General features: G+C 43.8%; 1 long non-coding RNA gene across 1 annotated transcript in view; it reads left to right on the top strand.

The window, feature by feature from the left end:
- Nucleotides 1–23,789, top strand: part of LOC105738731 — a 30,710-nt gene extending 6,921 nt beyond the window's left edge. Inside the window, exons 3-4 of the long non-coding RNA XR_001114581.2 lie at nt 7,909–8,001; nt 23,629–23,789. This is a non-coding gene — a long non-coding RNA (uncharacterized LOC105738731). The remainder of the gene's footprint in view (nt 1–7,908; nt 8,002–23,628) is intronic.
- Nucleotides 23,790–24,008: the final 219 nt, after the last annotated feature.

The raw sequence follows: 24,008 nt of genomic DNA, 5'->3' as shown, positions 1-24,008 counted from the left end.
GGCCGAAGGCGAAAGGCACTTCTTACATGGTGGCGGCAAGAAAGAGAATGAGAGCCAAGCAAAAGGAGTTTCCCCTTACCAAACCATCAGATCTCGTGAAACTTATTTACTACCATGAGAACAGTATGGGAGAAACTGCCCCGTGATTCAATCATCTTCATCAGGTCCCTCCCACAACACATGGGAATTATGGGAGTACAATTTAAGATGAGATTTGGGTGGAGACACATAACTGAAACTTTATACCCACTGAAAACCTCCCCTTTTTCCCCCTCCACAGCCCCTGACACGCACCATTCTATTCTCTGCTTCTTGAGATTTATTGTTGAGTTTTCTTCCTAAGCCTTTCATTGTATTTATGTTTCCACTTGACAGTTTCCAACTTGGAGTCCAGTTGAAAAAATCGTTTTTCCCAGCGAGTCCTCTCCTGTAACTTTCAGAGCACAGACTGCTATGGAGAATGTGGTTGCTAGACAGCATGGAGGGTAGAGAGACACAGACAGTTCTCTGAGTGTCACCCAGCGTCCTCAGCAAAGTGTGCTGTGGGCATTTATTAATCTCCGGGGAAGCAAACCTCTGCAAAAAAGCCTCAGTGAAGAACACATGTAAGGGGACCTTGAGCAGTTCAAAAGGAGAGGCCAAGACTAAGTTCCCTGAAAAAAAGAAAGTGACATCTCAGCATAGCCTCTGCAGAAACAAGAGCAGAACACACGGAAGAGGGTGAGTTGAGCCCACCTAGAGAAATCCAGGCCACAGGATGGGGCTGCTCCTTGAAGCCATTTCTCAGCATGGGGCAACTGGAGGTGGTGGAGCTGGGTGAATGTAGCCCCAGTGTTGTCCTGGCCTGAGGGCGATGCAGGGCCTGCACAGCTGTGTGTGCAACAGAACTCCAGGTACCATGAGCTCAGCTGCTCCTCCTCTTGGTGGAAACTCCTGGGGGAGAAGGTTAGGAAAGTGGGCAGGGCATGGAGGGACATGGTGAAGCAGGCTTGGGGAGGCTCCGTGGGCCTGTGAGTGCTGCCTATGATGCCAGCTGCGTTCTGAGGCTCCTTCAGCACCTGTGTCTGCAGGATGGTCAGTGCCATGCATTGAGGCGGATGCCCACTCAGCTTGCTTGTGCTTTTCTGTTCCAAGAACAAATCCCTGCCTGCCTCCCTCGCTTCCTCCCCAGAACCCTGCACTCAGCATGACTCATTTCCTCTTTTCTAGAAAGAAGGAAGGGGAGCTTTTTGTTGCCCCAACAATGCCCTGGGCCTCATCCCCTTGTTGATATCAGTATCTTGCTAAACATACTTCTTAGATTTGGATGCCCACGTCAATTCCTAGGAGAACAAATAACACACATAGTGTGGTTTTCAGTTCCTAGGGGGTTTAATGTTTCAGCTGTTTTCACCACATCCTGTACTTAACCTCTGGTCAAGGCTCAACATTGAGACTTGGACTGGGTAGACCCAACTGGGTGGACCCATTTGCTTCACTAATGTAGGCAAAACCAGGTAAGCTGTGTACCCCTTTCAGAATGTAGCTCACCCTTCTCTGAGTGTGTTCTAGGCTATATAAAGACAAGGTGCAAATAAAGAAAGTGTGTTTGTAGCTGGCAGTTTGGAATTCAGCATGTAAAGATACTACCCAATCAAGGCAACCACAATATTTCAGGATACAAAAGAGATTGATTGCACTCAACTGGGAAATGCAAATTAAAGATTTGGCTTCATTCCTCCACCAGAGCAAGAAGCCAAACAGTCTTGCCCTTAAAAAGGTGGGCTCTAAGTTCATGTGACCTACCTTGGAGGGTGACTATCCTCACAGTCACATGCTAGGTGGCCTTGGTGTTAAAGACCTTGTTTGCTCTGTCTCTTCCTTTAGCTTCAGTGTCCCATGGTGCATTGAGCTGGAAATACTTGTCCTAACTCCAGCCTCAAGGAACCTCTAGCAAAGACCCCTGGCCAGCCCTTGTTTCCCTAAACATGAGGAGGCTGTGATTCTTCTCACATCTACACCCATGCACATGCTAGAACATTCCTAAAGGGATGATTTCTACCTGGTTATCAACAGTCTGCAATCTTACAGGAGTCATTCATTCATTCATTCATTCTTTTCATTCTATCTCATTCTGCCTCAAACAAGTATATAATGTTGGGTGGGCACAGCTTGTTCAATAGTTGCTGAGACTTCCTAAGAGAGAGAGAGGCAAAGTATGCTTTCTTGGATTCTGAGTTCTGTGTTTCCTGTGTTTAAGATTGCAAACTACTGTGGCTTCCTTCTGGACAAAAGGAAGAAATAAACACGGAAGGCCTTACCCCTGTACAAAGATTATTAGCACAGCATGAAGATGCCGGGCAGGATGGGAAAGGCTGCCGCCGAAATGAGGACTAAAGGGAAACATTTCATTACCCCCGTCCCATGGCTGATGTTTTATCATTTCCTCCTTGCTTGGGTGCTGCACCAGCTCTGTCCAGTTCCCATCCTGGGACAGACACATTCCGATTCCATGATACATGGATGATTTTCAGGTTTGGCGACTAACTGTGAAACTGGATGTAGCATTCTCTTAAGAGATGGATGCATCCTAGCTGGGCACAGTGGCTCACGCCTGTAATCCCAGCACTTTGGGAGGCTGAGGTGGGTGGATCACCTGAGGTCAGGAGTTCAAGACCAGCCTGGCCAACATGGTGAAATCCCGTCCCTACTAAAAATACAAAAAATTAGCCGGGTGTGGTAGCGGGTGCCTGTAATCCCAGCTACTTGGGAGGCCGAGGCAGGAGAATTGCTTGAACTTGGGAGGCAGAGGTTGCAGTGAGCCGAGATCGCGCCACTGCACTCCAGACTGGGTCACAGAGTGAGACTCTGTCTCAAAAAAAAAAAGAAAGAAAGAAAGAAAGAAATGGATGCATCCTACGGTTAGATCAAAAGAATCTGCTCAGTAGCTATTTCTAATTTGGCTGCTGGACTGAGAAGCGACCTGGGTTGCGGGTGCGGCTGCTCTTATCACATTGTGCCGAAATTCTCTGCACTGTTTGCCCAGCTGGTGTCTGTTTAGAGAGCTATTTAGATCCTCCCACAGAAAGGAAAGCTTTCCATCCTCGGAGAAACCACAGTGATTAAGTACATATAAGAGAAAAGCATTATGATGACTAATCAGCACAAAATCAATGATTCCCTTTTTGCATTATAAATGATGAGGTTTATAGTGGACAGCTTTTAGCATGAGTGCCGGTGTGACTTTGGGATGGGGTGGGGAAAGAATCACAAATGCCATTGAGCACCGGACCTGTCAGTTGGGAAAAAGACTAGAAATGATAATGATGTGATCAGGGTGCTCACTGATAATCTGAAGCAGGAAATTCTTTTTAAAAAAATTTTATTTCATTTTATTTTAAGTTCCAGGATACATGTGCAGGACATGCAGGTTTGTTACATAGGTAACAAACATGTGCCACAGTGATTTGCTGCACCTGTCAACCCATCACCTCGGTATTAAGCCGTGCATGCAGGAAATTCTTAGCCTTTGTAGTGGAAGAAAATATTATCAGAGGAAGTAAGAATTTTTGGTTAGCTTGTGAGCAGTCATCTGAGGACACCCAACCTAACCTCTCTGTCCATGTGGAAATTCTCTACAAAACCTGACTTCGAAGGCTGAAGAATCTCGTGATTCCCTGAATTTCCATGCAGCCAAGAAAGTGAAAGGCAGCCTTTGTAGGAATTCGTCAGTGACAGGACGCTCATCACCTCTTGTGGCTCTTCCAGTTTTTGAATGGCTTTAATTACTTGAAAAGTCTCCCTCACATGTAGGTGAAATTTGTCTTCTGGTAACTTTTATCTGTTGGTCTTAGTGCTGCTCTTCGGAACTATGGGGAAAACCTAGCTCTCTTCACGCTACGGCTCTTACAACATTTAAGGATGACACTAGTGTTTTCTTTGTCTTGTTGTCTCCTGACCGTCCTCACTGCTTTCTGATGCTAAAGAACACTCATCACTACTCGGCCACCTTCCAGGTCTGAACATGTGGGGTCCATATGTTGTTCATATATGGAGAAAGAACTGAGGGATTGTTGCCCACCTTTGTTGATAACACTATACGTCTATTAACCAGTCCCTCTTAAGAACTTGTTAGTTTTTTAGCAGCTATTGGGTCCTGCCTACCTTAAAATCTGAATTTGAGCCTTCTATTCCCTCAAATTTCCATGTACCTGAGGAGTTGGAAAGAAGCAGAAACAAAATTTCTGACCTGTCACTATTGACCTGTTTTGCTTTGATCAAGGCCTTTGTGGTATTTGATGTTAGAATCTTATGTAAGTGGATATATGACATACTTTGCATAGTTTTGCATTTTTAATGTTATAGGATCACACAAAAATCCATGTTCTCCTTTGGGAATGGTGGCTGGAGCTTTGCTAGATTTTTGACAAAAATTATATGTGCTGGTCATAGCCACGTAAACAGTTCAACCAGCTGAAGGTGTTATTATCAATAAGGAGCTAACGCCGCCAGAATTAGGAGCTTGATGGCATTTGTGTGCAATATTTACAGAGCAATGGGAATCTCTTACGCTATTTTGGGAATCCTCTTTGTATGACTGGTGCAGATGTTAGGGTCTACCTGAGCAAATTGTGCCAGGCAAAGTCCCAACCTTCAATGTGAAGTGCAACCAGTACATCTACCCTTGAGCAGGCCTTTCAAGAGCATGGGCTAGGTGGGCAAATTCATTCAAAAGTGTACTTGTTATACTTTTCTGAATCATTGGATAGTACCTGTGGACGTATCTGGTTTGAGTGGACTGAGCTGGTCAGAAAATCTCTCTCCATCTCCCTCATTGTTAATTTGATGACCATCTTGGATTAGAAAGAGTGGCCAACTCAGCAGTGGGGAGACTTGGCCTTGGGAAGGAAGGTGGGAAGGGCCTCTGTCTTCCCATTTCCCTGTGCTGAATCCTTAGCCTGAATCCCAGGAGCCCAGCTGTATCTCTTCTTTCTTTGAACTTCTTGAGTACTTGTGGTCTATATTAAACACTTGGGCATTTACACATTTAATTAATAAGCCTGTTAACCTTTCCCCATGAGTACCTATCGCCTCCCCAGCTAGATTGTTCTATCTTTTGCATCCTCTACATTCAAGCATGGAGTTGTACCCATCAAAAGGCCTAGATAGATAGATGTGGAATTAAACCATGAAGATCTGAGAGGTTCAGTTTCTTCCTCAGAAGAAAGGACAAGAGAAAAAGGAATACAGACTTAGGAGGTTCCTATCCTATGCCGGGCGCTGAGCTGGGAATTTTATATTTGTTATTCCCTATAAATCTCCATAGGACCCTTAAGTAGGCATTATCATCCTCATTTTGCAGAAGAAGAAACTAAGTCACAGAGAAGTCAGGGAATGGATCCAAGTTCATGCAAAGTGTAAGAGACCAGGCAAGGCTTGACCTTAGGTTCCTCCACCTGCAGGAGCAGCAGTATTAGGAGACTGTCCTGCCCTGGGAGGGGACAGCAGGGCTGGGTGTGAAGACACGGTTTGTGGCTATAGCTGCTGCATGGCCACCTTTGAGTTACCATCAGGACCACCTCACTGCTGAAGACGGATGGGAGAAGGGCCAGGCCTGAAAGAACAAAGAGGCACATACATCATCAAGGCAAGTGGAACCAAGGAGAATAAAAAGAGAGAGAGGAATATCACAGATTACTTACAGTTCTCTAAGCAGGAGGAATCTCACATCTGCTCAGCAGAGCAATGTGTTCATCAGTGAAGTAGTTGTAACCCCCTGAAAAGGCAAAGCAGTGACATGTTTATCTTAGTTCCTTCTTTCAAAAGGAGGAAGACAATGTTTTTTTGCTAGAGATGACAAGGATTTTTAATGTTGTCTTAGAGCTTTGGAAACTTGGATCCCAATCATTGGATCATGTTTGCAAACTTTATTAGTCAGTTTGCACCTGTTGCAGTAAATAAACCTTGATACCTCAATGGCTTACATGACAAAGATTTCTTTTTGGCTCATGAAAACTCCAGTGTGGGTTGGGTGAGCCTCCAGGGCAGCTGTCCATGTGGTGACATGGGAATCCCGGCTGCTTCCATGCATGGAGGCCACCGTCTCAGCACATGGCTTCCAGATTGCTGTGGCAGCCAGTGTGGAAGGTCAAAAACCAGCTTTAAATTTCCTTATTTTTTTATTTTTGGAGGACAGGGTCTCTGTCACCCAGGGTGGAGTGCAGTGGCACAATGATAGTTCACTGCAGCCTCGAACTCCTGGCCTCAAGTGATTCTCCCACCTAGTCCTTCAAAAGTGTTGGGATTACAGGCGTGAGCCACTGTGCCTGGTCAAGTACCAGTTTTTACAAGCTTCACCATGGAAATGTCACAGATCACTTCTACTCACTGTTCCTTCGCCAGAGCTACTCACACAGCCCTGCCTCACCACAGAGCAAAACTGCAGTGGGAAGGATGGGGTAACATTTGGGTAGTCGATGACTATTAGATATCCTGACACATTTTCCTTACTCTCTTCTGCTCAGCACCCTTTCTAAGGCAGCTCGTTGCTCTTGGAAAGAATACAGGCTCCCTAATACAGCTTGTAGGCCCCTGGCCTTGGCCTCCACCTTCCAGTCGCATTGGACATTTTCCATTGAGTCTCTTGGCTGAGCTTACCTTTTCTTACCTACTACCTTGTTCTTCTGCCTGCCTGAAATATTCTCCCCTTTCTGATTTTCCGGCCAACTCCTTTGCTTATGTGGAGGCTTAGCTCTCACTTCTTAAGGAAACCTTTCCTGAACCTCTAAATCTGGATGGAGTCCTTCCTTTTAGCATCCAGCCATCCTTTATTTCTCCCATTACATTGCACTGGGAAAGTCACTATTTTTTTTCTTTTTCTTTTTTTTTTTTTTTTTTTTTCGAGACAGGGTCTTGCTCTGTCACCCAGGCTGGAGTGCAGTGGTGCAATCTCAGCTCACTATAACCTCCACCTCCTGGGTTCAAGTGATTCTCCTGCCTCAGCCTTCCAAGTAGCTGGGACTACAGGTGCATGCCACCATGCCTGGCTAATTTTTGTATTTTTGGTAGAGACAGGGTTTCACCATGTTGGCCAGGCTAGTCTTGAACCTCTGACCTCAAATGATCCACCCACCTTGGCCTCCGAAAGTGCTGAGATTACAGGCATGAACCACCAAGCCTGGCCAGAAAGTCACTATTAACTAGTCTGTAGTCTATTAGACTGTGGCTGTGTGACACTTGGGATCATTGTGAGGGCAGCCCCTGGGCACAGTGGCCCCCACACAGTAGATGTTTAATTAGTATACCTTGGATAAAGAAAGAAGGGAAAGAACTTCGTTTGAGGCTGAATGTGGATGATGATACTGTTGCAGATTTTATTCTAAAGTTAAAAAGCAAAGGCAGTAGAAAAGGCAAGAAACTTTGAAAAAGAATAATGGAGAGATTTTCACTTTCCCTGAGGTGAACATGAACTATGGAGTTTCACTAATTAAAAGAGAGAGATGCTGGTGTAGGAATAGACCAAGAGACAAATAGAATGAAATAAAGAGTTGACATTGCAGTCTTGATTCTGAATTCTGTAGGCCAGGCCAGGCAGGCTGGAAACTTGGGCAGGGTTTCTGTATCTTGAGGCAGAATTGCTGCTTCTTTGGGAAATCTCAGTCTTTGCTCTTAAGGTATTCAATTGTATGAGGATTATACATGGGAAATTGGCAAGTAATAAAGGAGGCATTTTATTTTGTTTTGTTTTATTTTATTTTATTTTGAGACAGGGTCTCACTCTGTCACCCAGGCTGGAGTGCAGTGGCACAATCATGGCTCCCTACACCCTTGATCTCCAGGGCCGAGCCATCCTCCCACTTCAGCCTCCCGAGTAGTTGGGACTACAGGTGTGTGCCACAATGCCCCACTAATTTCTGTATTTTTTTGTAGAGATGGGGTTTCGCCATGTTGTCCAGGCTGGTCTTGAACTCCTAGACTCAAGTGATCCACTCGCCTCAGCCTCCCAAAATGCTGGGATTACAGGTATGAGCTATTGTACCCTGCCAAAGGAGGCATTTTAAATCAGTGGAGAAAGAATGAATTATTGAACAAATTATTTTTATACAATTGGCCGTTATTTGTAAAATTAAAAAATAATCAATAGTTTAATAATTAATTAAAAAAATAAGGTTTAAGTTAAAAAATTAAAAAATAGTCATATCCCTAGCATATTTTCCTATGTGGTTCTCATCTATGCAAGTTTCTTTCCTACTGTACTGCAGAAAAATGAATAAATTGGAAAGTAGTTAAAGACCTAAAACAATGCATGGTTTTGAGGGAGCCTTTTGTGTGCCTGGCAGTGTACTCCGTGACTGGCCGCCGAGTGTTAATAGCTTGGGTGTCTAAGAAATCCTTCCTCATCCAGTCTGAAAGATTCATGTTGGAGTGCAGGATATTTTTATTAAAAGTCTCTCCCCTCTCCATAGTCGTATTATAGATGAACACTGTGCTGGCTCTCTGTACATCAAGACAATCAGTCTTGCTCCTCCATAGGCCTTTGGCAGAGCAGGGAGTTAAATGGGCATGTTCATGCTATGCATTTCAAAGACAGCTGGTTCCATCAAGTCTCATTATAATGAAAGATGAAAATGAAAGGTGACTGTCTAAACTTCGCCCTGTCTTGGTATTCAAATGCCACATGAATGTTGGTTTACTGAATGCAAATCCAGAAAAATATAGTGACTGTGCATTGTCTTGTGTACATTGTACCCAGGACAAATGGGTACAAAGGAGGTACAAGGAGGACCTTGTTGGCATGACAAAGTTACTCTCATACCATTGAATACATTTCTGTTGTTGCTCCTATTTTTGGTCTGTATTGACTTGTATTGCACTGTACTATTCATTTAATATAAAAGCAAAGCACGCTTTGGACACTAAGTCCTAAACCAAACAAGTGAAATACAGGGATAGCCTCCTGAAAGATTTCTGGATATATGTGAGTATATACAACAGATAAAATCAGTTGCAATTATTCATATCACAAAATGATACTTAGCATGAAAAAGATTCAATGCAGGGTCTTTAAAGAGAATTTTCCTAATTAGATAAAATATAGTATGGTCAATTTCAATGCACCTTTAAGAGCAAAATCTGTAATGAAGCCCGATATAGTACATTTTACAATTAAAATATTTCAAGTCCCCCAAATTCAATTTGGCTCATGGTAAGTGCAAATAGGACTCTTATTCCTCTCTCTCTCTCCTCCCTCCTTTGTCTTGTGTTTTACCAAATTGTAGTTTCGGATATACAAACTTCTGTCCCTTGCACACACTTTGAGTTGCCATATAATTGGGGACGTCTAGCAGCTGAAGGGTAGAAAGCTATGAGAAACGGAAAAGGAGCTTTGGCCATAGTTAAAGTAAAAATAGAATTGCAGAATTTGTGCAATTTGTCTAGCTAATTAAGCAAAAATCCACAGGACAGAATAGCAATAGTGAGCTGAAAGAATGTGCCCAATGGGATAGAATTCATAATTTAAAACAATTCTGGTTTTCTACATCAGCTTTATTGGTTGAACAGGCATAATTCCCTGAAAATCTGTGGTTAATGTCTCAGGTTCAATTAATGCATTAAGGAAATGTCAACATTTTAGCTGTTATGTAGCTTTGTTTCTTACTTTTATTTTTTGAGATGGAGTCTCACTCACTTTGTCACCAAGGCTGGAGAGCAGTGGCGTGATCTCAGCTCACTGCAACCTCCACCCCCCAGGTTCAAGCGATTCTCCTGCTTCAGCCAACTGAGTAGCTGGGATTACAGTTGCATGCCACCATACCTGGCTAATTTTTGTTATTTTTAGTAGAGACAGGGTTTCATCATGTTGGCCTGGCTCGTCTTGATTTCCTGACCTCATGTGATCTACCAGCCTTGGCCTCCCAAAGTGCTGGGATTACAGGTGTGAGCCACCACCGCCTGCCTAATTATTATCATTTTTTTTTTTTAAGTAGAGATGGGTTTTACCATGTTGGCCAAGCTGGTCTCAAACTCCTGACCTTACGTGATTGGCCCGCCTCAGCCTCCCAAAGTGCTGGGATTACAGGTGTGAGCCACCACACCCAGCCTGCTTCGTCTTTTTTTAAAAACAAAATCTCCCGGTGCTTTGGGAGGCCAAGGCAGGAGGACTGCTTGAGGCTAGAAGTTTGAGATCAGCTGGGCAACATAGCAAAATACTGTCTCTAAAAAAAAAAAGCAAAAAAAAAAAAATAAAAAAATAAGCTGGGTGTGTTGGCACGTGCCTATAGTCTCAACTACTTGGGAGGCTGAGGTGGGAGGATCACTTGAGCCCAGGAGCTCAAGGCTGCAGTGAGCTGTGATTGTGCCACTGCCCTCCAGCCTGGGTGACAGAGAGAGACCTTGTGTCTAACAACAAAAACAAACAAACATACCAAAAAACAAACAAACAAAAACAACAACAAAATAGCAACCCATCCAAACCCCAAAAACTAAGGGCATGAGTTTGCAAAGGATCAGAAAGGACTTCACATGACTTTGCCAGTCACTGCATCTTGCACCTGTGCTGAAATGAGCTTATTTATATTCAAATGTGAGGCCTGAGTTTAGGGCTTGTCTCTGACTCAGTTTCTGTACCACCACAGAGCTGCCCACCTCTCTTGCCCACTGGCTGGCTTGGCCCCATCCATGGCTTGTGCTGGTCCTGCAGTCACAAAGTCAATTCATTGCTGCCATTGTTGCTGCCTGTACTACAGGCCAAATTGCTCTCCATGCAGTACTAATTGGCTAGAAGAAGCTTCACCTGAAGAGGCCGGGGGATGCATCTAGAAAGCATGGAGAAACTAAAACCCCCTGTCGCCAACTTTGCCCAGCAGGAGGTGGTGGATAGGAAGGGACTGGCTAATTAGTTATTTTCCTTTCTCCACCTCATGCCCCACCCCACATACTGTTCTGAGATGCAAGCATCCATGTGACCTTCCTGAAGACATTATGTGAGATCAAGCCATCATCCAGGCTGTTATAAAGCAGCTCAGTAGGCTGGGCACGGTAGCTCACACCTGTAATTCCAGCACTTTGGGAGGCCGAGGCAGGTGGATCACCTGAGGTCAGGAGTTCGAGACCATCCTGGCCAACATGGTGAAATCCCGTCTCTACCAAAAATACAAAAATTAGCTGGGTGTGGTGGCCTGCTCCTGTAATCCCAGCTACTTGGGAGGCTGAAGCAGGAGAATCGCTTGAACCTGGGAGGTGGAGGTTGCAGTGAGCTGAGGTTGTGTCAATGCACTCCAGCCTGGGCAATGAGAGCAAAACTCCATCTCAAAAAAAAAAAAAAAAAAAGCAGCTCAGTAACCCGCGCCCTTGTGTTTGGTCTTCCTCTTCCTTGCCTCACTGGTCTCCCTCATACTCCTGCTTCCCCAGGATTGCACTTGTCAGTGAAGTCTTAGCACATAAACATGTGCCCGAGGCTCTACAATCCAGGGAAACTTGGCCCCAGAAAGCAGAGCTTCTGATGGGTTTTGGTAGCAGCAAGTGGGTGGTGACAATCTCTGACATTCTGTAGCGTCACAATTACAAAAGCTTTTATCTGAAGCTAATTAGGATGAGGCAGAGGAGGAAGCCAAAATACTGACTTATCAAGACACTGGAGCACTTGATGCATTTTGGAGCAATAATAACCCTAAGGACTTGGATGTGGGTGGTAACTTTTGAAGGCATTGGAAGCCTTGCAAAAAGAAAATAATAAGTGCAGGGCAGCTATTTGCCACCTTGAGGCCCTGTCTGAAAGCCAGAGTATTCCTGTAGTCACTTTAGAGGAGGTTCTCATCTCTAAAACCCACAGGACAAAAGGTTATTAAACCCAGGATCTGATTACAAGGGTGGCAGAAATGCAAAAGAAGCAAAATGCACAGTCTTAACACCGCCTCAGTGTCAAAGTAAAGACCTGACGGGAGAGTGGACCACCAAGACCTTGGATGGTGATGTTTGCATGGCCAAGGCTGAGAATATTGTAGCCCCCAATTCCCTGAAGCTTCCTGGCTGGCCGAAGCTGTTCCCAACAACCTGGGGAGAGAACAGCCTCCTCCTCCCAGGGCATTACACTATGACCTCACCTGGAGGTGCTCCACACGATGATCATTGTTTTTCTCCAGGTCTGTCCCCACTATCTCTCGTTATTTCCTGGCTAACAACCAGAATCAGGCCTGAGCACAGCTTCAATGAGGAAGTACAATCCCTGCTCCAGGAGGAAACAGTCTATGTGTCAAAGGCTTACAGGAGCTGGCAAGCATGAATTAGCAAACACCTTGTAGTAGCGTATCTTGAGGGTGTTAGATCATCATGGTTACCTGGAGCTGGTCCTAATAGTCTTTTGAGACAGCTCCATGACATTTAGATAGGATGATGGCTGCAACTGATAAGGTGGAGATGCTGGAGCATATTTGGCATTATGTTGAGAAAGGGGCTAAGGCTCAAGGAGTTGGGAATGTTAGAATGAATTTACTATGTAAATCCTGAGAACCTGCCACATCACTGTGTTTCCTGAAAAAGACTGAGAGACACTTTTGCTATGAATGCAGCAGGAGTACACAAGTGAAGGGCTCACTAATATCTTTGAGAAGCTTAGTGTCTGTCTTCTGTAGGCAGGGGTTAATGGGTGTAGACACTTCCATGGAACTGAACTACTTCTTCTTCTTCTTCTTCTTCTTCTTCTTCTTCTTCTTCTTCTTCTTCTTTCTTCTTCTTCTTCTCTTCTTCTTCTTCTTCTTCTTCTCCTTCTTCTCCTTCCTTCTCCTTCCTTCTCCTTCCTTCTCCTTCCTTCTCCTTCCTTCTCCTTCCTTCTCCTTCCTTCTCCTTCCTTCTCCTTCCTTCTCCTTCCTTCTCCTTCCTTCTCCTTCCTTCTCCTTCCTTCTCCTTCCTTCTCCTTCCTTCTCCTTCCTTCTCCTTCCTTCTCCTTCCTTCTCCTTCCTTCTCCTTCCTTCTCCTTCCTTCTCCTTCTCCTTCTTCTTCTCCTTCTTCTTCTTCTTCTTTTTTAATAGGAGTCTCACTCTGTTGCCCAGGCTGATGTGCATTGGTGCAATCTGGGCTCACTTCAATATCCATCTCCTGGGTTCAAGCAATTCTCCTGCCTTGCCTGAGATTACAGGCACCCACCACCATGCCCGGCTAATTTTTGTGTTTTTAGTAGAGATGGGGTTTCACCATGTTGGCCAGGCTGGTCTTGAACTCCTGACCTCAGGCAATCCTCCTGCCTCGGCCTCCCAAAGTGCTGAGATTACAGGAGTGAGCCACTGCACCCGGCTGGAACTGAACTTCTTTATGTCAATGGGGATAGTGAGATTCCAGAATTATAAAACTAGATGGCAGCTCGTAACCACCAGAGGCAAGGTGGCCATAATGATTTTAATTGGAAACACTGCAGAATAGTGCTTAGGGTGCCTCAACCTTCAGAGATTTGTAGCAATGGTTAAGAGACCATGGTGTTCCTAGACATGAGACAGAAGGACAACTAACTAGGGTGTTATTAAGATTGTATAATAATAAAAAGAAAGCTGGAGAATAGAAGGTTGACATCAGTCCTTGCAATAAAAAATTGTGGACCCTCACTCAGTTTTCAAATGTAAGCCAGTTTGAAAACCAGCTTGAAGTAAAGTTTTCAAACTGGCTTATTAGGTTGATGCAAAAGTAATTGTGGTTTTGGCCATGACTTTTAATGGCAAAATTGCAATTATTTTTGCACCAACCAAATACATTTCAAAACTGAGTGAGAGTCTACAGTTTTTTATTGCAATGACTGATGGGTGGATTGAGGGGAAGACTTAGGCCTACTTGAAGAAGGACCCTTCTATTTTCCACAGTATACATGAAAATTTGTTCTTCTAATCTTCCCCTTTAAGGAATTTGCAGCCATTTCCCCAAGTAACTAGTGCCAGAGAATAGGGACCATTCAGACTTTTAGAGGATTAGTAATATACAAGGTTTGAGCTGATACTGATAAGGAGCTAAGAAGAAATTACTTAGGCAGGTAGTGAGGGTACGGAAGTCCTCAGTAAGGTTTTTCCTTTAATGAAAAGCAGTCCCAAACCATTTTCTAACAAACAGCAGCCTGTGAAATCAAGCTGCAGACAGATGCTGCCAGCTGTGTCAATCATGTTCAAGATGGGGACTCCATCTTCCTTTTTCTTTGACAGCCACGTGTACAGTAAGAAGCAGACAAGATGACCCAGCCAAGGGGAAAGTTCATTTGCTAAGTAAGATTAGGGTGGGTGGCCAGCCTTCCCCAGTGGTATGTAAACATCATACCTGACTGAATCAATGTATGAGCCCTACGTAAATCAGACACCCTCTTAAACCAATCTGCGAGTCCTGTGTAAATCAGGCACTGCCTTGAACCAATCTGTGGGCCCTATGTAAATCAGAGACCGCCTCCTCAAGCCTGACTATAAAATCTGGCACGTCTGCCGCCAGCGGGCCTTTTCCTTTTGGAAGTTCCCTCCCTCTCACTAGAGAAATAGAGCTGTTTTCCTTTCTTTTTCTTTTGCCTATTAAACTTCTGCTCCTAAATGCCTCATGTGTGTCTGTGTCCTAAATTTTCCTTGTGTGAGATGGCGAACCCCAGGTATTTACTGCAGACAACATAGCCGCTTCAATACCAAGGGATCTTAAATGATACCAAGGGATCTTAAATGCCTTATGTTGTCCCTCCCCACCTGCCCTGTCCAGTTAGATGGACAGTTTTAGGAAGTTCGGTGAGAAATAGAGTTTTACCCCAAGTCTGTTTCACAATGGGTCCATTTGGTCCACTGGGTCCAAAAACTACCCTGTGGTTATTTATCAGGTCCCCAAATACATAATTGGGATATATATTTAGTGGTTGGCGGAACTCCCACTTGTGGAGTAAGGAACTATGATGGGAAGGGCCAAGTAAAGTATCTGAAACTGTTCTTTCCCTATTATTCAAGATGGCAATCAGGAATAACAAGGCATTCCAGGAGGAAGTGCAGATATGATTGCTATCATCAAGAACATCAAAGCTGCAAGGTGGTGGTCCCCATAATATCTCCATTCAGTTTACCCACTGTATCCCTGTAAAAACCAGATAAATGATGGCAGATGCTATTAGCTGATAGCCCCTTAAAGCTGTTGTGCTGGGTTTGCTATATTTACTGATGAAGAGCAACACGGATTCTCAAACTTCATATGTGACTGCTGATCTGGCAAATGATTTCCTGTCAATCTCCATCAATAGGGGGACTCTGCAGTGGTTGGCCTTTCTGTGGCAAGGATAGCAGTATACATTCACTATCTGCATGTCTGCAGGGATTTGATCATGCTGACATTCTGCAGAACATTGCTCTGGCTCACCTATTAGTGACATCATGCTAATTTGACTTACCGATCTGGGAGTAGCAAGTATCATAGATGCCCTAATACAGGGCATCAACCTGGGATGATTTTAACCCCCAGGGGATATTTGGGAACATCTGCAGATATTTTGGTTGTTATAATTGGTTGACGTGAGCAACTGGCATCTAGTGGGTAGAGTTCAGGGATGCTTCTATACACCCTACAACACAAAGGATAGCCCCCAACCCAAACAAAGAATTATCTGGCCCCAAATGCTGATAGTGTCAAGGTTGGGAAACACTGTCCTAGAAGACACCTGTGTACCAGTGGTGGGAGGTCAACCCTATGCAAATTCACGGGTCTGTTACATCAACGAAGTTTCTAGGAGTTAAGTAGTCTGGGGCATGCCAGACCATCCTTTTTAAAGTTAAAGGATAATTGGCATATATCAGGCTCTTAAAAATATTTGCTGAATGAATGAGTGAATAAACAGCATATAGAAAAGTTCCCTGTGCAAAGAGAAGGAGGCTTGAGAGAGAGAGTTTCCCAGAGGAAGGCAGAAGTTTGCTGTGGCCAGAGGCCAGGAGAGGGGCTGGAGGTGTGGCCTGGGAGAAGGCTGTGGTTTATATGGTTTACATGCTATTCCTTTAGACACCCACCCACAGAAGGTGGAGGGCAAACAAATGAGAAACAAGGCCTGGTTTGTATTCCAGAAAGATCACTTTAGGACTGGTTAGAGAGATTGTCCTGAAAGGTTATGAAACCAGAGTCAGTCAAACTAGTCCGGCCTCCCTTTTTCTGCAATAGTCTGGTTGGGAAACCTTTGGCACCTGTTCTGGGTCAGAATGGAAATAAATGGAAGAAACAGATTCCAGATTTGGGAAAAAAAAATTATCAGGAGTTGGTGACTGAATTGAGAGTGTGGGTAAAGGGAGAAGCGGGGATAGAAGAAAACTCTCAGTTATCTTGGTCTTTGGGTAAATGGGAAATGCAGGAAAATAATACAGTTTTAAATGGCATTTTTGAGAAGGTTTTGTTCTGGATATTTTGTAATTTAAAGATGTGGGGCTGGGTACAGTGGCTCACGCCTGTAATCCCAGCACTTTGGGAGGCCGAGGTGGGTGGATCACTTGAGGCCACCAGCCTGGCCAACATGGTGAAGCACCGTCTCTACTAAAAATACAAAAGCTTGGTTGGGCATGATGGTGTGCGCCTGTAAGCCCAGCTACGCAGGAGGCTGAGGCAGGAGAATCACTTGAACCCAGGAGGTGGAGGTTGCAGCGAGCCGAGATTGCACCACTGCACTCCAGCCTGGGCGACAGAGTGAGACTCTGTCTCAAACAAAACAAAACAAAGATTGGGGGCATACAACACATAAAAGAGGAGGAATCCAGCAGGTACCTGGAAAAACAGGACAAGTTTCAGCTGAAGAAGGAGACTTGGGAGCCTTCCTTGATGGGTGATGTTTGAAGTGATGGATTGCATGAGAGCATGCAAGAGAAGTTACATGCTTCCTGTGTGTTATTCTGTTTCATCCTCAACCATGTCTAGAGGAATATTGTCTCCATTTTATAGATGAGGAAACTGAGGCTCAGAGAGTTTATCTAACTCAAGTTGACATAACTGATGATGGCCAGAACTCATATTCAAACCCAGGCATTTCTGCCTTTAAGGCTTACTCCACCACCTCCTAACTTACCTTTTTTCAACTTTTATGAATCTTTACTTTAAAATGCTGTAGGTCGCAGTGACTCACACTTGTAGTCCCAGCACTTTGGGAGGCTGAGGTGGGTGGATTACTTGAGGTTAGGAGTTCAAGACCAGCCTAGCCAACATGGTGAAACCCTGTCTCTACTAAAAACACAAAAATTAGCCAGGCATGGTGGCGTGTGCCTGTAATCCCAGCTACCTGGGAAGCTGAGGCAGGAGAATTCCTTGAATCTGGGAGGTGGAGGTTGCAGTCAATTGAGATCGTGCCACTGCATTCCAGCCTGGATGACATAGTGAGAACCTGTCTTTTAAAAATATGCTATGGATAGCAATTTTTCAAAACCACCAGTGCATTTACAACCTGGCCCAGCTATCCCATTTCTGTAGGAGATGACCTTATGGTCTGATCCAGACAGGCACAAAATAACATATGCCCAACATCACCCATTGCAACCTTGTTTCAAATAGCAAAAGACTAAACAGCAGGATGGGAAGGGTTAAATAAAGGATAGTGCATCCATACAATGGACTGCCATGGTGCTGTACAAAAGAGTAAGGAAGCTCTTAGGGAATGAATCAGAGAGCTTTGGGGTATGTTGTTACGTTAAACAAAAGCAACAACAAAATCCAATGTGTCAAACACTGTGTATACTATTCTCTCTTTTGTGTAAGAAAGTGAAAATAACATTTACTTGTATCTGTGTAAAGAAACACAACAAATATAAGATACTTACTGAACTAGTTACTTATAAAGGCAGTGAAAAATGGAGTGGAAGGACACAGAACAGGAGCAAATCTTCTCAGTGGATATCTTTTAGATTTAGTATGTGAATATAGTACCTATTCAGCAATTAAAACATTAAAAAAGTGATATATTTACCTGTTAGCCTCTATCTACATTTGATATTTATTTCTGCCCCTGGAAAGATGGCTTATGGATTTATAATATTTCTGGCTTATGGCTTTATAATATTCTGGTACTTAGCAATCAGTCAATCAATGGATCAATTGACCATCCGTCCATCCATCCATCCATCCATCCGTCCGTCCAATTATTCATCTATGTGCCAGGTGCTGGGCTAGCCACGGGCGAAATAATTGAGAAAATTAAAGGCAGGCATAGTTCCTGCATTAAGTCTAGATAGAAAAACAGAGATTAGTCAAACCACCCTACAAATATGCTAAAAATGTCAACCCTGCTACAAAAAGTGTAATATGTGTGTGTGTGTGTGTGTGTGTGTGTGTGTGTGTGTGTGTGTGTGTATATATATATATGTAGACTGAGTTATTCTGGGATGGGGTAGGCAGGGCATGTTAGGAAAGGTTTTCCTGAGGAACTGGCTTCTGTGCTTCAGGAAATGCAGGAAGAAATAGGCAAAGAGAGGGAGGAAAGGTGGAGGGAACAGTATTTGCAAAGGCTCTGAGGCAAGATGGAGCACAATACTTGATGAACCCAAAGAAGGCCCGTGTGGTTGCTGCATAGGGACTGAGGAGATGGGGTGGATATGTTAGAGAGGGAAGGGTTACAAACATGCAGGATCTTGTCAAGCATGAGGGATTTTGTGATGAAAACTGGATTGGAACCCACTGGAGAGGTTTAGACTACAGTGGAACAATATGATCCCATTTATTTATTTATTTATTTATTTGAGAGGAGTCTCACTCTGTTGCCCAGGCTGGAGTGCAGTGGCATGATCTTGGCTCACTGCAACCTCCGCCTCCTGGGTTCAGGCGATTCTCCTGCCTCAGCCTCCCAAGTAGCTGGGATTACAGGTGCATGCCACCACGCACGGCTAATTTTTTGTATTTTTAGTAGAGACAGGGTTTCACCATATTGGGCAGGCTGGTCTCGAACTCTTGATTTCAGATGATCCATCCACCTCGGCCTCCCAAAGTGCTGGGATTACATTTATGTTTTAAGAGGACCACTGAGGTCTCTTTAGAGAATGATGGGGGCGTGGAGCAAGAGTTGACTCAAGAAGACCAGTTGGATGGTCCATCATTAAAGAGTAGGCAAAATGTGACCTTTACTTGGACGAGGGTGGATGTTAGGGTTAAGAGAAGTAGATGGATTCAAGAAAAAATGAAACCAAGAAGGCTGGGTGATGTGGTTGTATAGGAGTGAAGTTGTCAAACACGGATAGGTTTCTGATGAGTACAATGGAAGAAATGGGGTTTCCATTTCCTGAAAACAACAGCGACAACAACAACAACAAACACACACATTAGGGCAGGGTGTTTTCTGGGGAACACATTGAGTATGAGTGTTCCTGGGCTTTTTGGCAGTTGCCTGTTTTCTTCTGGTTCCTCTGAAGGCTTAGCTGTTAATCTTCCTTCATGTTTCATAATTCCTTTGTTTTTAAAAGGCTGCCCTTCTATTGCTACTCTTTTCACTGCTTCCGTATTTACAGGAATCTTTTCTCTTTATTTTCTCTCGGCCTTCAACAGAATGATTTTGGTAACTTGAGACTACCTTGGGGAATGCAGCCATTATATTTTCAGTCTCTGTGTGGCAACACTACCACTGATATTTTCACAGGTCCTCGGTTTGGTAGTGCTTTTTTTTGTTTTTTTTTCCTTCTCAACCTTGAAAATACAACACTAACACATTTTTTTGCATCCATGGAAGAATCAGTGGCATCATTGGAAGTTTCCTAAGGGGAACACTTTTCTGTATGAAAAGGAAAGGATGGGAAATTGCTTTATGATTCCAAAGCTGGCATAAACATTTGTTATTTTTTTTTTAATTGTGGTTTATTCCTGCATAAGTTATCCAACCATGGAGCCACATTCAGTCAAGGGCATTGTGACCTCTGTGGGGAAACAGAACAACCTGAACACCTGATGCAAACTTTCTGGCCTGAAGGCAGCTCCAGTGACTGATTTCCAACAGATCTGTAAGGACAGCTTGTTTGGAAGTTGTGTCTGCTCCTAGCACAGGTCCTGCAAGGTCTGTTTTTGAAGGAATGAATTATTTCCATGTTTCTGAATGGAATGGATAGCTACACTTTCATTTGGTCGGTAGTGAGGTATAGGCATGGAGAGATGACAGTTGGTGAGAGAATGAAGCATGAGAGTTTAACAAGGGCCTAGGCAGGCTCAGCTTGCTGGCCTTCAGATGTATTCTATTAGGCACTATGGAGGAGATGAGAATGGCCTCAGGTCTATGACTGCAGGTGGCATCGTTGACCAACAGCCCCAGCTGCTGTGCTCTGAAATCCATCACTGATTGGCCCGAGACCTTGCTTTTCATGACTGAGCAAAGTGGGATACCCAGACAGGCCTATTTCTGGGAGAGGTGATGCCTCTGACTGTGGCTTGAGTCCTCCCAACTGGCCTTGCAGAACTTCCTGGAGAAATGCACTGTAGTTGAGGAAGCATCTAATTCACCTTGCTTCCTTCCCTCTCTCCTTCATGCAGGTCAGACCTCCACGATGGTCTAACATCTCTAGTAGCCTGCTCCTCATGTTCTCTCTGTTATGGACTAAATGTCTTTGCCCCCCAGATTCATATGTTGAAACTCTAATCTCAGTGTGATGGCCTTTGGGAGGTGATTAGGTCATGAGGGTGGAGCCTCATGAATGGTATTAATTCCCTTTAAAGACCCTCAGAGAGTTCTTTTGTCCTGTCTTGCCATATGAAGATGTAACAAGAAGTCAGCTGCCTGCAACCCAGAAGAGAGCCCTCCCCAGAACCTAACACTGCTGCTGGCATCCTGATGTCCAACTTGCAGCCTCTGGCACTGTGAGAAATCATGTTCAGCTGTTTATAAGCCACCTAGTCTATGATATTTTGTTATAGCAGCCTGAATAAGAGACTCATAGGCACTTCTCTTAATAAATTACTTATACATTGAATCCTGCCCTGGTTTATGCTTTTCAGAAGATCCTGACTTGATTAAAGATTCAGAAGATCCCTTGATTAAAAAAAGTGGCCGGGCATGGTGGCTGACACCTGTAATTCCAGCACTTTGGGAGGCTGAGGTGGGTGGATCACTTGAGGTCAGGAGTTTGAGACCAGCCTGGCCAACATGGTGAAACCACATCTCTACTAAAAATACAAAAATTAGCTGGGTGTGGTGGTGCACGCCTGTAATCCCAGCTACTTGGGAGGCTGAGACAGGAGAATTGCTTGAACCCAGGAGGTGGAGGTTGCAGTGAATTGAGATTGTGTCACTGTGCTCCAGCTTGGGTGACAAAGGAAGATTCTGCCTCAAAAAAAAAAAAAAAAGTTTCAGAGGGTACACATGCAGTCCCACTGTCTTACCCCTTCTGTCATGTATTCAGCCTGGTTCACATGTTTATGTTACATGTCTGACTTCTGTAGGTGTTTGATTTTATTTCCTAGGTCTTGTATTATCTTTTATAGATATATACACAAGATATATATATATATTACACAAGATATAGTAGAGACAGAGAAATAGGGAAGGATTGACAAATTGGGAAAATATGACTCAGTTGGTGTATTAGTCAGGGTTCTCTAGAGGGGCAGAACTAATAGAAGATATATATATATATATATATATATATATATATATATAGTCTGAGTCCTAAAACCGAAGAACTTGGAGTCTGATGTTTGAGGCAGGAAGCATCCAGCACGGGAGAAAGATGTAGGCTGGGAGGCTAGGCCAGTCTTTCCTTTTCACGTTTTTCTGCCTGCTTTATGTTTGCTGGCAGCTGATTAGATTATGTCCTCGGGGTTAAGGGTGAATCCGACTTCCCCATCCTACTGACTCAAATGTTAATCTCTTTCTGCAACACCCTCACAGACACACCCAGGATCAATACTTTGTATCCTTCAATCCAATCAAGTTGACACTCAGTATTAACCATCACAAGTTATATGAAGTTAAACTTTTTGATCCTTTGAAATTTATCAAATTTGGGCATCATTATCATTCAACATATGAATGACCCATCTAACTTTTATATTTTAGCAATTCATTTAAATTTTTTTCTATTTTAATTTAACCTGTGAGTCGATGGAGTTTTCTCAAAATTAGAAAGTTATAGAATTAATGATGCATTTTGCCTTTTGTTAATACACATAATTGTTGAATAGCCAAGTTCTCTTCAGTATTTGTAAAGCCTTGGGTATGTCCACTAATCCTGACTCTTCCCTTGGGAAGAGGTAGATTAAACAATTCCCTTTTGGTACATGGTGCACATGTGGTAGAAATTGTCATATGACTTCAATAAATAACTTTCTGAAGTTTCCAAACAACAAAAATAGCTTCCCAACAACAAAAGTAGTTTCCCAGCTACTCTTATTAGCTGGGAAAATTTATTAAATTAGCTTATTAAAATTTCCAGTAATTATTTTTATAAGAGAATTTTCTCTATTATTTCTTTCCTTCAAAGTAACTCATCAGCTCAATTATTCTCCTTGATTTGGGATTTAATAGAATCTAAGCTTTGTTGTTGCTGTTGTTAGCCAAAAAGAGATGGCCACGCCTCTTTAAAGTTGGGAGAACAGAACCATTAGACAGAGTGGATTTTCTCCACCTTAGAAAGTTTTCCCTCCACAAAGAACGTGAATGCATCCAGGACCAACTACGTAATTTTTAGGGCTCAGTGCAAAGAGAAAATGTGGATCTGCTTGTTGAAAAAGCAGAGAAAAAAATGCTGCTAAAGGTACTAAAATATAAAGTTTTTCTTTTGGTTTTATGAATCTCTTCTGCTCACATGCATGCTCCACTGTCCCAAGTTCAAAGGTAAAATTGGAAAGAATTTCCAGACGGCCACAGCAGAGCATGAAACCAAGCTTGGGACTCTTCTGAGTGTTGGACCCTGGGTGTGACTACAGCAGTTCCCATGGAGCTGGCCCTGGATGTGACTCACCAGCAAGCCACGAGCAAGCGAGAAGCCAGAGGGAACATTACCCCTCTTCCCTCTGGAGTTTCAGGTGGAGGTGTGGGCAGGGATCATGGTAGTTGCCTGAGTCTGGGCTCCCAGTGACATGGAAGTCACGGTGCTTTGTATCTGATGTGGGAGAACAGGAGCAGTTTTTCTCTGTCTTCTTTGTTCTTGGCTCACCTGGGCAGTGGCTTCACCACATTGTCTATCTTTGTGGAGAGAAGGGAAATGACTTGTTCATGACGGGCAGTGCTATTTTGACTTTCCATTGTAAATACTTTATGTATACGTCTCATTATATTTATTGAGTGCTGGCTGTATGTTGGCTTCTGTTCTAGGTGTTGCTGGGATCTTCCTGTCCTCATGGAGCTTACATTCTCATAGTGGGGAGGCATGCACTAATCAAAAGGGAGGAGTGGACACAATGTAAAGAGTGTCAAGCATGGGAGTGCTATAGAGGAAAGCAGGGTGGAGAAGGGATGCGGATGTCAGGGCTGCTGGTTGATAATTGTCAGTAGGGTGGTGAGGGAAGGTCTCACCAAAAGGTGACACTTGATGACGAACTGAAGATAAGGGAGGGAACCATGCTGACCTCTGGGAAAGAGTGTCTGGGACAGTGACAGTCAATGCAAAGATTCTGTGGTGGGAGCAGAGAACTTTGTTCTTCATTGACCTTGCATGAGTTTTCGGTGTGATTTTAGCATGCGAAGATCTAGGTGAAAACATTCTTTCCCTCTTTTTTAAGTAGAAAAGCAGTACTTCTGGTACTGGCTGGGTGTGGTGGCTCACACCTGTAATCTCAGCACTTTGGGAGGCCAAGACAGGCGAATTGCTTGAGTCCAGGAGTTTGAGACCAGCCTGGGCAACCTAGGGAGACTCCCTCTCTACCAAAAAAAAAAAAAAAAAGAAAAAAGAAAAAAAAGGAAAAATAGTATGCCTGTGTCCTTACAGTTAAAGATGAACAAGGAAGAGTTCCAAAGCCTTGATTGAATGCGGCTTCATCTCCTCCAGCAGCTGCACAGCTGGGCTCTGACATCGAGGAACTTCTACAGACAGAGCTCTTTTATAAAAGGACATTTCTTATTAATGGCTGATTTCAAAGCAAACTTAAAAAAATTCCAATCG

Source organism: Nomascus leucogenys, chromosome 25, assembly GCF_006542625.1.
Source record: "Nomascus leucogenys isolate Asia chromosome 25, Asia_NLE_v1, whole genome shotgun sequence".
In the NCBI taxonomy this organism is placed as follows: domain Eukaryota; kingdom Metazoa; phylum Chordata; class Mammalia; order Primates; family Hylobatidae; genus Nomascus; species Nomascus leucogenys.
This window is presented reverse-complemented; position numbering and strand designations above follow the sequence as displayed.